This window comes from Eubalaena glacialis, chromosome 5 (assembly GCF_028564815.1).
Source record: "Eubalaena glacialis isolate mEubGla1 chromosome 5, mEubGla1.1.hap2.+ XY, whole genome shotgun sequence".
Classification (NCBI taxonomy): domain Eukaryota; kingdom Metazoa; phylum Chordata; class Mammalia; order Artiodactyla; family Balaenidae; genus Eubalaena; species Eubalaena glacialis.
In genome coordinates this window covers 148,788,807-148,801,769 of record NC_083720.1, presented here as the reverse complement: position 1 = coordinate 148,801,769, position 12,963 = coordinate 148,788,807, and the positions used below count along the sequence as shown (strand labels likewise).

Here is a 12,963-nt window from a genome sequence, read left to right as displayed (position 1 = left end):
GCTTGCGTAGAGAGTAGAATGATGCCCTTCCTCTCCTCTCAGAGTAATTTGAAATGTTTTCTTTTCTGGTTTGGCTGATGTTTACCAGTTTGCACATATGCTGACAAGTGTTTCTAGTTACAGATTTTCCCAAGGGATGAGGAACTGGAGATAAAACTTACGTTAAAAGATTCTTTCATTGGGTATTATTGCAATGTAGAATTGAGTTCATATAAAATTCCATTTCTTTGCACGGAAAGGCTGAAGTTTTTTTTTTAAAAATTAACTCAGAAATTCACTATGGGTCTTATAGTATACCCAATTTTTAAAGCCACTAACTTATGGGTTGGATAATATTCTATCTTATAAATTCATTTTCCAACTTATTTTTCTTTGGAAAGTGGAAAGTGTTTATTTTTCATCAGTTAAATGTATTTCTGCTAAACTCAAATAGGTAGGACATTAGATTTTGCTTGTTGAATTTGCAATTTTAATCCAACTCTAAGTTTGAGACTCCAAAGAAAATGTCTAGCAATTTTCTGCAAATAAAATGTACCCAAAAAAATAACCACAAAGGATTACTACTAGGATAGTGATAATGCAAGCATAAAATTATTTGCATTTGGAAGACAATCATTTTAAAACTAAAAAAATATAAGAAGTTCTGAGGCTAAGATGTTTAGTCTATCAATCAATCAGATTTTAATAGACAGGCAGAGACATTAGAATATATATTTATGTACGAAAAGGTTTGTTAGACAGGTTTATTTTTCATTTTTAAAAACCCATTTTATTAAGGTATGATTAATGTGTAAAAAGCTGTTCATATTTAAAGTATATAGTTTGATGAGTTTGGGGATAAGTATACACCTGTGAAACCATCACCACCACCAAGGCCATGGACACATCCATCACTTCCTAAAGTTTCCTGCCATCCCCTTTATTATTATTGTTACTACTATTTTTGGCGGCTGTTTTTTCCCCAGTTTTATTGAGAAATAATTGACATACATCACTGTATAATTTTAGGGTGTACAGCGTGATGGCTTGATTTACACCTATTGTGAAATGATTACCACAGTAGGTTCAGCTAACATGCATTGACTCTGTTATACAGATTTGACTTTCCACAGTTATGGGAGCTGGTGAAGCAGTTTCTCTCCTTTATGTGTCTGATGCTGGAGCTTAAAGTCTATGGAGCAGGAAGTGGAGGAGGAAAGATAGATGTGAAGAAGGGGAGGGCGAGGGTAAGCTGTAAGCTACGAGCATGGGTTCAGGCCTAGGAGAATAGAACAGAACCCATTCAGCTCTTGCTGCCTCTGCCCTGGTGTCCTGCAGATACTGGTGTCCTGCAGAATCTGAGGCCCTTTGTCATCGAGTCCAGGAGGAGGAGAAGCTAAAGGAAGACCCAGAACGATGTAAGGGCAGCTGCCTAGCCCTCCCTACTCAAGTCCCACCGTCGCCCTTTGCTGCCTCACCTTACCTGGAAACACACAGTGCAGGGAGTCTGTGCAGCCTTGCCAAGCGGACCCATTACAAAGCCACCACACACAGTCTGGGGACACTTACGTTCTAATAAAATATTCATCTCTGGTGAGTCTCGAACCATAAGAACAACACATAACCTTGCTTTGCCCCTTTCCCTTCTCCACACTCAGTGTGGGTATTGAGTTGTTTTATTGAAATACACATTATAGAATATTTTTCTTTGGGATAAAAAACACTGATAAAAACTTCAGATTTATCATTTTTCTTTCTCAGTATAGTGTCAGATGTCATTGGTCTTTCAAGCCAAATAATAATTTATTCTATTTCAGAAATGGGAAATAAGGGAATAGGACAGGAATTAAGGTACCCCTTTATAGAGCAGAGCAATACTTTTACTAGCTAAATGAAATAGAAAATTGAGGTATGATCTGTGTTATTTCAGGTTTTTCTTTTCTTTTTTTTTTTTTTTAAAGGATATTTATTTTACTTTTTTTTTTTTAAAGGAATGCCTTTATTTTTATTCTTTATTTACTTATTTATTTATTTATTTTTCGCTGTGTTGGGTCTTCGTTTCTGTGCGAGGGCTTTCTCTAGTTGTGGCAAGCGGGGGCCACTCTTCATCGCGGTGCGCGGGCCTCTCACTATCACGGCCTCTCTTGTTGCGGAGCACAGGCTCCAGACGCGCAGGCTCAGTAATTGTGGCTCACGGGCCCAGTCGCTCCGGGGCATGTGGGATCCTCCCAGACCAGGGCTCGAACCTGTGTCCCCTGCATTGGCAGGCAGACTCTCAACCACTGCGCCACCAGGGAAGCCCAGGTTTTTCTTTAAAAAGCCTCTCTCACTTGAATTTTATTCTTCCAAAAATAGCTTGCTTACTTTGTATTATTCAGATGTTTCCATTTATTCATTATTTTATTTCACATTTGTATGTCTGGCCTATGTGATTAATACACAGCTTTTTATGAAACCAGCTTTCAGAAAATTCTGTTCTAACAATGGTGAAAAAATGTATAACTTTGTTTTAAAGAAAATGGCAAAAGTAACTATGAATGTGTTGTACATAATCAAGAGAAGAATTCCAACAATTACCTGGATCATGTACAAAGAAAAAATACCTTTTTAATTGGATATTTAAGGCAAAATTGCATTATTTGGGCTACTTTATCTTCAAAATTGTCCTGGTTGTCCAGATCCCATTATGTGCACAGAAAGTTGGACAGAAATATATACCTAGAATATTTATATAATATATTCACATAATATTTACATATTAGATAAATTATAATATATATATATTAGATATATGTAATCAAAGTCAATCTAAATGTTAAGAATGAAGATTTTTGTATTCTAGAATATTTTAGAAGAAAATACATCTTTTATTATCACTTATTTGATCATTGTGAATATATATTATAAAGATTTAAAATTATACAAATAGCACACTTTAATAATTAAAAAATCTTTAAAAATGTTTCTAGCATATATTTGTTGCATATGTGAAACCTTGGTGCAGCGTTTTATATATAAATATATATATATTTTATTTAGAGGGTTAATATGTGATCATGTATCTTAGCTGGACATTATGTATTGACTATTTTAGGGTTAATTTTCTTACCAGACACTTCCCTGATGTTCATTATGAATATGATAAAAAGAGTAGGGCCACAATGAAAACATACATGGCCACTTGATAAGCTTACTCTAGTCTTCTTCATTATAAAATAATCATGTATCTCCCTACTGCACCTAACAAGGCTCTAATTATATTAAAATGTTCAAGGGATAACATAAACTCTGTTGTCCCTTTGTTGTCCCCTTGAGGCAAAATACAGTGCTCTTGGCATTGGGACATCAAATGTGCTTATTGCATTCTGAGCACAATTTTAACATTTTTTTTTTTTTTATACGGGTAGTAAAAGGGAAAGCTTAAATGAGAAGACTTTATGGTTCCTATTTCTTTAGAAATCTGTCAGGATGCAGCTCTTTCCTGCACTTGAACCTTTGCAGTTCATTCTACCCTTAATGAAGTCTGAGGACAGAAATCAAGGGAAGCCCAAGGAAAGCCTCTGGTGAGTAGATGAGTTCATGACCTGTGCTTCTCCTTGTTTCCATACCTGCTCCCGCATTATTGTTCACTGAGCAGGAGTGAACAAATGTTTATTTGCAGGGCTGAAGCATCCTCGTCCTGTCTAGGGGAAAATTAACCCTCCCCTGGCTTAACATTCATTAATTTTATTTGCCAAGGCTTGCCCAAACTGAGTTTCTCTGGAGCATGTTTAATCTGTAGACTGTAATATGCCCTGTGTAATTCATGCAAAATTGTCTGTTATATGGGGATACTCATTTTTCTGGGGAGAGGAATCCAGGTCTTTATAAGACCCTCACTGGAACTCCGACCAACAAAAGTTTAAGAATCACTGCTTTAGAGCATGTCTGAACGACTTCCCCTGAGCATTCTACTGTCTGCTAATAAAGTCTTCACACACTGCGTGGCATTTCACAGTCACACCTTGTTTGGGGACATTTTGTACTGGAGAACAATGAAGGCTCTGATATTAAGGACTCATAACTCTACTTTTTAACTGAGTCAGACTGTTATACAGGCAGTGAATTATTTAGTCCTAAACATCATGTATTAAGCGTGCAAGTAAATTAGACTCAAGGAAAAAAAAAAGTTAAAATCTGTTTTCAAATGATACCAGCTATAAGGCTAGAGTCACATAACCCCCATTACCCCACCTTTTTGGAAATCTGTCATTTTAAATTTTTCATGAAGAAATAAACACCATTCCAAGTCTATGCCAGTGCAGGCAATTAAGGCCAAAAATACAAGACTTTACTCCTTCACCACAAGGAATAGACCCAGTTCATTTTCTTTTCTTTTTTTTTTTTTGGCCTGAGCCTGAGTCAACCCCCCTGAACCATACATTCATCAAAAGAGTTATTGGGGGCTTCCTAGGTCTATGTATTGTTCTAGCACTTTAGATTGTAATAGATGGTAATACTATTTAGGAAGAAGAAACACCAGGTTGTGGCAATTTACAAGTTGTAAAAATGAGGGAAAAAGAAGAACCCAGTATTACATCCAGGTTTCTTGCTTTGATAATTGGTGGACAGAAGTGACAATTAATAAGACAAATAATATAGGAAGAAGAATATGTTAAAGGGTAGAAAGCAGAAGCAGAAGCTCCTTAAAATATTTTCAGTGGCTAAAATTCTTATTTTATTGCACTAAAAATTGAGGTCTGAGCACAGAGGAAAAATCTGTAAGGTTGCTCTATTTGCTAATTCTTTGGAGAAACAGTGGCACATGTGTCCACAGAAAAGCATAATAGAACTTCACTGCGAGCCACTGAAGGGGTTCGGAATGAGCCTCCCCAAACTGTGCCAATTCAGCAAGTGGATTATTTTGAGCTGAAGACAAGCAAGGCCGGAAAGACTCAGGAAGAGCTTTTTATCTCCCCCTTAACTACCTAAAAGAATTTAGATAATGGACCTGGCTTAGAGAGAGAGCTAATACCAGAGATAACTTTCATCTGAATGACCTATCTGCCTGGCAGGGCAAACATCTAATTAATCAACATCTGCTCTTTTTATCTTCCTGTGAATTGCCCTCATGCCCTCACCCTCTTTGACGTCCCCGGCTCCTACCCCCTTCTTAGCTCAGGATTCATGTAGCCTCAACTGCTCAACTTGCCCTTGGGTCTCAAATCTCCGAAGCTCCCATATGTATGTACTTAAATTTGTTTTTCTTCTGTTAATCTGTTTTATAACAATCTAATTAATGTTACCAGCCAAAAGAACCTAGAAGGGTAGAGGAAAATTTTTCCTGCCCAACACAGTTTTTCACTTTGAGGAAATTTATCTTTGTAGTGGAAATCCACTAAGATTAGAGAAATTCCTAAAATATACCCTTCTCTGAATATTATATGGTCTCAAGGTCTCAAGTTCACTGTGACAACTACAGTGACCATGCAAATGTGTCAATAGAAGACCCAAGAGGGGTTATAAGATTATAATCTCTAATGGAGATTAGACATAGTGGTGAGTCAGCAACTGAGTATTATTAGTTTCAACCATTTCCCACTTTGTTGCAGGTTGTCATTATGATACCACAACTGGGACCAATAGTATCAGTATGTTGGAGCTGGTTTGTATTGGCCCATGAGAGTCAACTGTTAAAGCTTCAGGAATATTGTGAGCAGTTGTTAATCACAGGCATTATTAAGAAGTTAAATTATGTAAAGTCACAACTAAATAAGTTATACTAAAACAAAAATAATAAACACTCAATCTCACTATTTCTTAAATTTTTACTACATTTTACTATTACCTAAGCTCTTGAGGTTATTGATGACTATTATATCTGTATGGTGGAAACACTATATAATGGTGTTTGCTACTGTGCTTCTTTTCTCAACTCTGCATTTAATGAGGTCACATTGGTAGCTTGATCTCAGTCATGGCGAGTGTATACCACTGACATCGGCAAAAGCTACAAATCAAGGTTTATTGTTTCCTTGACTGTTAGATTTAAGATTGCAGAGAAAATGTTAATAATGGAGATTAAATTTAAAAGTGTGTTTTGTCTGTAGCCATTATAGTTTAAGTAACATAAAAATTTGAGGTTATATTCTTCCAGTATTTGAAGAGTATTCTCCAATTTACCAAAGAAAACATTCATCACTGACCACTGATGAATACATGACCCTCCAACATACAATTTTGATGTTTCACTTTCATCCTACTGTCAAATAAAACAAAAGCATCAACCAGCATTTTTGTTGGAACAACACTCATCTGTCAATTGCAGCCATAGGTTATCTATGGATAGAACATATCACAAAAAGTAATTAAAGCATTCTATGACCATCAACTGACTACATAGACTCTACAATAAAAGTATTACATATTGTATTATTATTTGTAAACTGTGTGCTACAGATCCTTCATGTCAGTAAAGTTTGTAATAAATGTATATACGGATAGGTATGCAGATTTTTTTTTTTTGGTGAATACCTATTAAACACCACTGTCTCAGGCATAGAACCAATGGCTTGACCCCTTTCCTAGTGTACAAATGGCAACATTTGGAACTAGCTGGCTGTATTATGAAATAACTCAATAAATATTCATGGAATATTCCCTAGCTCTGCAGTCATAATTTTCAACTGTTATATTAGAAGCAAATGAGATGGGTAATTAAAACTAAGAAAATAATGTTATTCATATGAACATTTTATTGACTTTATTCTCATATCATATAAAGTTTTCTCAAGTCTAATTGACTTCTCAGATTAGGGGCTAGAAGAGATACCTTCTATTTATATGGAATTTTCAGTTTTCATACCTTTTTACATAACATCTCATGGATCCCCATAAAGTTTGTGAATAGATAGGAAAGTATTATTATCTTAAGAGACACAGCTGAGGATATCGCTGTGTGCGGCATAACTTGTGTTCAGTGTGCAGCTATTCCTTGCCAGAGCTGAGAACAGAACTTAGGACTTTTGGTGAACTTGCCACTGCCTGGCCACACAGATTCTCCTTTCTTGCTAACTGATGACTGTGGGCTTGGAGCCTTCTTTCCCTGTCCCAGGTAAGAGAAATACAGTGCACCGAAGTGGTAAGAGCAATGGCATTGAGGGAGGTCTGCCATGGATTTCAGAGAAGGATTTTTTCCTCTCTGTGTTCTGAATCCTGAATGACAGGTTTAAGATTGCTTTTTACCTTAATTTATGTTTTGAGTTTCTCTTTATGATTATCAATGAGTTCCCACATGAGTATGCAATCATAATGAGTCAAACTTCAGCAACTTCCTGACAAGTTAGAAAACAATAAAATACTCCTAAATGGTATATCACAGAAGATGATACTTTTAAACCAGAGGTATGGTGACACCTATATATCATCTAGGCATTCGTCTTGAGATTTCTTTTCTCACTTGGAGAAACTAAAGGAAAAATGTACACAGAAAATGTCATCCAGAGAAAACAAATGTAACCTTGGAGAAAATAAGAAGATCCAGAAGTCTTCGGATGCTTATGTAAATTGGAGAAGAGAATGCTTTTCTGTCTCAATTCTTCTCACCCCATATTTACACTTTATCTACACTTCTAAAGGTTTGAGAATTTAGCACATAATATGAAAAGTAAAATATAAATGGCTGATCATGGCTTCTCAAGAAATATCTTTATTTGAATGCACAATCTAATTGCAGGTCTATCATGTTTTAAAATGAGGCCCTGGGAAAAGGGACAGAATCTAAAGTTTTGAAACTCAATCTCATCAGGTGAGTCAGTCTTAAGGAGGAAAAAGAGGTAGGGTGGCACCCCACACCTTTTAATAGACTAACACATTCCACCTTTGTTCTATTTCTGAGCAGCTGGGCATTACCTACAGGCTCATTATTAATGTATAGCAGCCAGAATAGGCTCACGGTGGTATTTTGCCATCAAGAACCCCACCTAAGGGGGATTGCTCCCACGGGGGAATACTCCCCTTTGTTAAAAAATAACAACAACCGGGCTTCCCTGGTGGCGCAGTGGTTGAGAATCTGCCTGCCAATGCAGGGGACGCGGGTTCGAGCCCTGGTCTGGGAAGATCCCACATGCCGCGGAGCAACTAGGCCTGTGAGCCACAACTACTGAGCCTGCGCGTCTGGAGCCTGTGCTCCGCAACAAGAGAGGCCGCGATAGTGAGAGGCCCGCGCACCGCGATGAAGAGTGGCCCCCGCTCGCCGCAACTAGAGAAAGCCCTCGCACAGAAACGAAGACCCAACACAGCCATAAATAAATAAATAAATAAATAAACCCAAAAGTTAAAAAAAAAAAAAACTAGCACAGCACATATTTCTTTAAAAATAAATAAATAAATAACAACAACCAAACCCCAAACAAACAGCTAGAAAAGCAAAACAAACAAAATAGGGCCCAAAGATCTTTTACTTGGTTCTTCTTAGCAGAGATGAGACAAAAGAGGCTTTTCAAAACCACTTTTAAATAAGATAAACTACAACTGCATTGATTTCCAACTGTACATGTTTGACTTCCAATAACCTTAAATCTAAGAGGCAGGTTCAAATTCACCAGACTGGGATTGCTTCTGAATTTCCTACCTCTCTGTGCATCAGCGTTCCAAAGCAGCTAGTTTATCAGTGCCCCCCTCACAGGTCCTTGAAGAAGCTGCCTTCCCAGCCTTGTCAACCCTGTTCCCCTCTCGCGTCCACCCCCTCCCACTGGTAGACCACCCACCGTACCCTGGGGCCCTGGCTGCCAAAGGAAAGGCCTCTCCCCCAAATAAGCGAGAAAACCATACCTCTGCCGGTTAACTCACTACAGTCCTTCACTCAGTCACAGAAACACTGCACAACACAGGTTACATACCTAATAACAGGAAATGCTTTCAAAGAGACAATTAAACATTTGCTTCATTTTTCGAGCTAGATGGATTATTTACCTTTTACTAACAAAAAGAAATCCTCTGGTATTATACAATGTTTCCAAGCCATGGAAACATTGAGAGTTTTCTTAATCTTTCTGCATCTACTATAGAAATGTTGCAACTTTTATCTATACGTAAAAAAGTTTTCCTGAGGGATTTTTCTAACGTAATACCTAGATTGTTATCATCGGTTGTAAAAATAATAATTACTATATGCCAAGCATTATGACGTACAATTTTTCATTATCTCATTTAACCCCCATGAAACATCTTCAGGGTACGTGCTGCTGTGTATTTTCAGATAGGGAGACGGAGATGTGGCAAAGTTAAATGTCTCGCCCAAGGCGGTATAGCTTGTCAGTGTGGATATCCGCCTGATTCTAAGTTTCCTTCCTAGAAATTCCACTCATTCCCACTGGGGAGGAAAAGCAGTCTAGACAAGAGGATACTGCTTTTTTAATAACCAGTGAAAATATAAGGAATTTTGGTTCTGCCTAGTTATCAGTAGAGAACACAGTGCCTTGTCTTCAGCCCCATTATTGCCATTTTTTGACCCAGCGGTGACACCAAACGTTAGGCTGGCCTTTTCCCTGCCCGAATGTTCTGTTCTATCCTTATCTACAGATTGTGTGGTTTTATCTGTTCCCTCAAGTTAACATTACAAAATTTGCTTTTACTTCTTTTATTTCAGTGAGTATTACTAGACCTCGAAACAGGCTTTTCTTAAAAAGAAAAAAAGAAAAACTAAACTAAAAATGAAAGAACCTAATTTTATGTGATTTATAAATGTTGCTACCGATGTTTGTAGCAGCCCTTTGGCATCAATCATCTCCTTTTACCAAGGAGGAAATTTGGGGTTTTACCCGTTTGGTTTAAATTTTCAGCTTGGGGCTCTCTGTATAGGAATGGCCAGATTTATCTAGAAAGAGTGCATTTATGAAACAAAACAAAACAAAACGAAACTTCTTCATAAAAAAAAAAAAGCTGAAAATGAGCAATCATATTTATTAAAAGATTTAAGGGAAAATTTTAAAAATATGATTGTAAGGTTTGATTTTCTCGGTGTCGAAGTTGAACTGAATACTCTCTAGAGTGTCTAGGAGTTTGCACAACCTATGATAATGCTTCCTTGAAGCATTTTGGACTACATTTTTTCTTAATTTTACTTAAAAAAATTTTTTTTCACCCTTTGCTTTCACTGTAAGATCTTCTCCCCAGTTGGAGATCTTCACTCTGACTCTTAAAACACAATAAAACTCTCAGACACTCAGACCTGCTTCTCTCCCAAACAGAACAACATTCTCTTTTAAAATACCATTGTATTATTTTAAAAGGACAGATCCCGGTTTCCCTTTAAAATACCATTGTATTATTTTAAAAGGACAGATCCCATTTTCTCTTTAAAATAGTCCAAATGTTACCAATAAGCAAAACAGGATCTAAGTATCTGAGTTGCATTAACTGATCTCCAGGATGCCTCATTCTTTCCCCCATAAACGCAGAAGAGAAATCTCATCTGGTTCTCTCTGCAGAGACACGGACCCTCTTGGCTGGTCTAACTTTCTCTTTCCGCTGTGTCATCAGACAGGAATTCCTCCAAAAAAAATTACAGGTGAAATGTGGAATTGGATTTAATTTGGTTAATGTTAGGAAACATTTTAAAACCCTTTCAACTGCCACATATTCTTAGATTAAAAGGAAAATCAGAGAGCTTGGCAAAAGAGTATCAACTTTCAGCTCTCAAATGAAGAAGTCTCAGGCTCTAACGTGGTGACTCTAGTTGACAACACTGTCTAGTGTGATCGAAATTTGCCAAGAGAAGAGAATGTAAATGTTCCCATCAAAAAATAAATAAATGAATAAAATATGTGAGGTGATAGATATGTTTATTAACTCGATAGGGGAATCTTTTCACAATGTATATCAAATCACCACGATGTACACTTTAAATATCTTACAATTTCATGTGTCATTTATAATGCAATCTGAAATTCTTAAAAGGTAGAAGAACTAGAAAAAAGTCATAATTATCAGTATAATGTGTTTAAACCCCTCATGCTGAAAAGAACACTATGAACGCAACCTCGGTGAGTTACAGATACACACTGAACTGGCTACATTAAAAAATTATGAATATATCATAAATATGATTCAAACTAGCTAGAAGTATGGGTAGTTCTACTCTGATTTTGAGGGAAAAACAAAACAGGAAAAGTGCTGCTAACAGGGAAGGTCATTCAATTGCCCTCAATCTAAAAAGTCAGGTGAAAAAAGTTTGAAATATTTTATTAATACAATGCTACAATAATTTCATTTCTTTTTTCTTCAGTAACATGTAGGTAATTATTGTTTTGCAAGAGCCTGAATAAATGTCAAAGACAGAGTGAGTCATCTTCAGTACAATGCTTATTATGGAACTATTCAGTGTAACTTTTGCACTTTGTAGTGAGTTTCTGAAAATTCTACAAACCAAATCGAGGCTCGTTTCTTTGGTTTGAGTTTTGACAAACAAGTAGCAAAGTAAAAACTTAAAGTCAATAATTTTCCTGCGTGTAGAAATAGGATGAACTTTCCTGTACTTTCTTTTTCATTAAGTCATTAGCTCTTCAACTGACATTAAATCTCTGTGTCTTAAATATCTGGACATATTGGTGTCTACAATAATCATGAAAATATTTAGTGTGAATATGTATCTTAAACTGCATACTATGTGAAAAGTCCAAGTAATAATAAGTCCTGTTTTTCCTCAATTAGCAAAAGGCCACTGTAGAGATGATTTTTCTGTTGTGCTTTTTAAAAGCAGACCAGGATATTTTAACAAGTGATTTATAGCTATATATAAATGTATATGTTAATTATATATATAGTATATATGGAAAAAAAAATATATAAGAATTAATATGAACAAACAAATTTCTGATCTAGCCATGCCTTTATGTCTACCCCTAAGATTAAGGAAAACAAATAGCCAGACAGGCAATAGATCAGGAGACGTAAAATGATATTACTATATTATTATTTATTAATAACATAAATGGAATACTTTCCATGGGCCTAGTCCTGTGCTAATCACTGAACTTATTTTATTGCATTTTATCTTCACAAGAAATCTATGAGGTTGGTTCATCCCCTTTTCAAATGAGGGGACTAAGATTTAGAGAATTTACGTTATTTGCCAAAATGGTGCACACAGCTAGAATCAAGCCCATGTCTGTCTACTCTGAAGACCATGTCTAATTCCACTCCTCTGCACTGTTTTTCCAAATAAATGCTAAGTGACACATGAGAATAAATGAGCAGTGTTCAGGCCAACTTTAACAGAGTGACTAAACTCTGCTCAGTAAACCATTTCTTTGAGGATGGCCTCTGGATTTGAGAAATTAGCAGTAGCTGGGATAGACTTAAGTTTTTATCCACTTTTCTTTTTATTGAGATATAGTTGATGTACAATATTATAACTTTCAGTTGTACAATATAGTGAGTCACAATTTTTAAAGGTTACACTCTATTTATAGTTATTATAAGATATTGGCTATATTCCCTGTGCTGTACAGTACATCCTTGTAGCTTATTTTATACATTATAGTTTGTACCTCTTAATTCCCTACCCTTATCTTGCCCTGCCCCCTTTTGTCTCCCCAGTGGTAACCACTAGTTTGTTCTCTATATCTGTGAGTCTGCTTTTGTTTTGTCATATTCATTCATTCATTTTTTTTTTTTTTTTGGCTTGCCATGCAGCTTGTGGGATGTTAGTTCCCCGACCAGGGATTGAATCTGGGCCCTTGACAGTGAAAGCGTGGAGTCCTAACCACTGGTCCACCAGGGAATTCCCTGTTTTATTTTTTAGATTCCACATATAAGTGATATCACACAGTATTTGTCTTCCTCTGTCTGACTTATTTCACTTAGCATGATGCTCTCTTAGTCCATCCATGTTGTTACAAATGGCAAAATTTTATCTTTTTTTATGGCTGAGTAGTATTCCATTGTGTGTGTTTGTGTGTGTGTGTGATTTCACAACTTCTTTATAAAAAAATCTATAATAGA

The 12,963-nt window shown here is 36.4% G+C and overlaps 1 protein-coding gene across 2 annotated transcripts in view; it reads right to left on the bottom strand.

The window, feature by feature from the left end:
* MARCHF1 (membrane associated ring-CH-type finger 1) overlaps positions 1-12,963 on the bottom strand; it is a 332,745-nt gene that overhangs the window by 234,817 nt on the left and 84,965 nt on the right. The gene's annotated exons all lie outside the window — the stretch shown is intronic.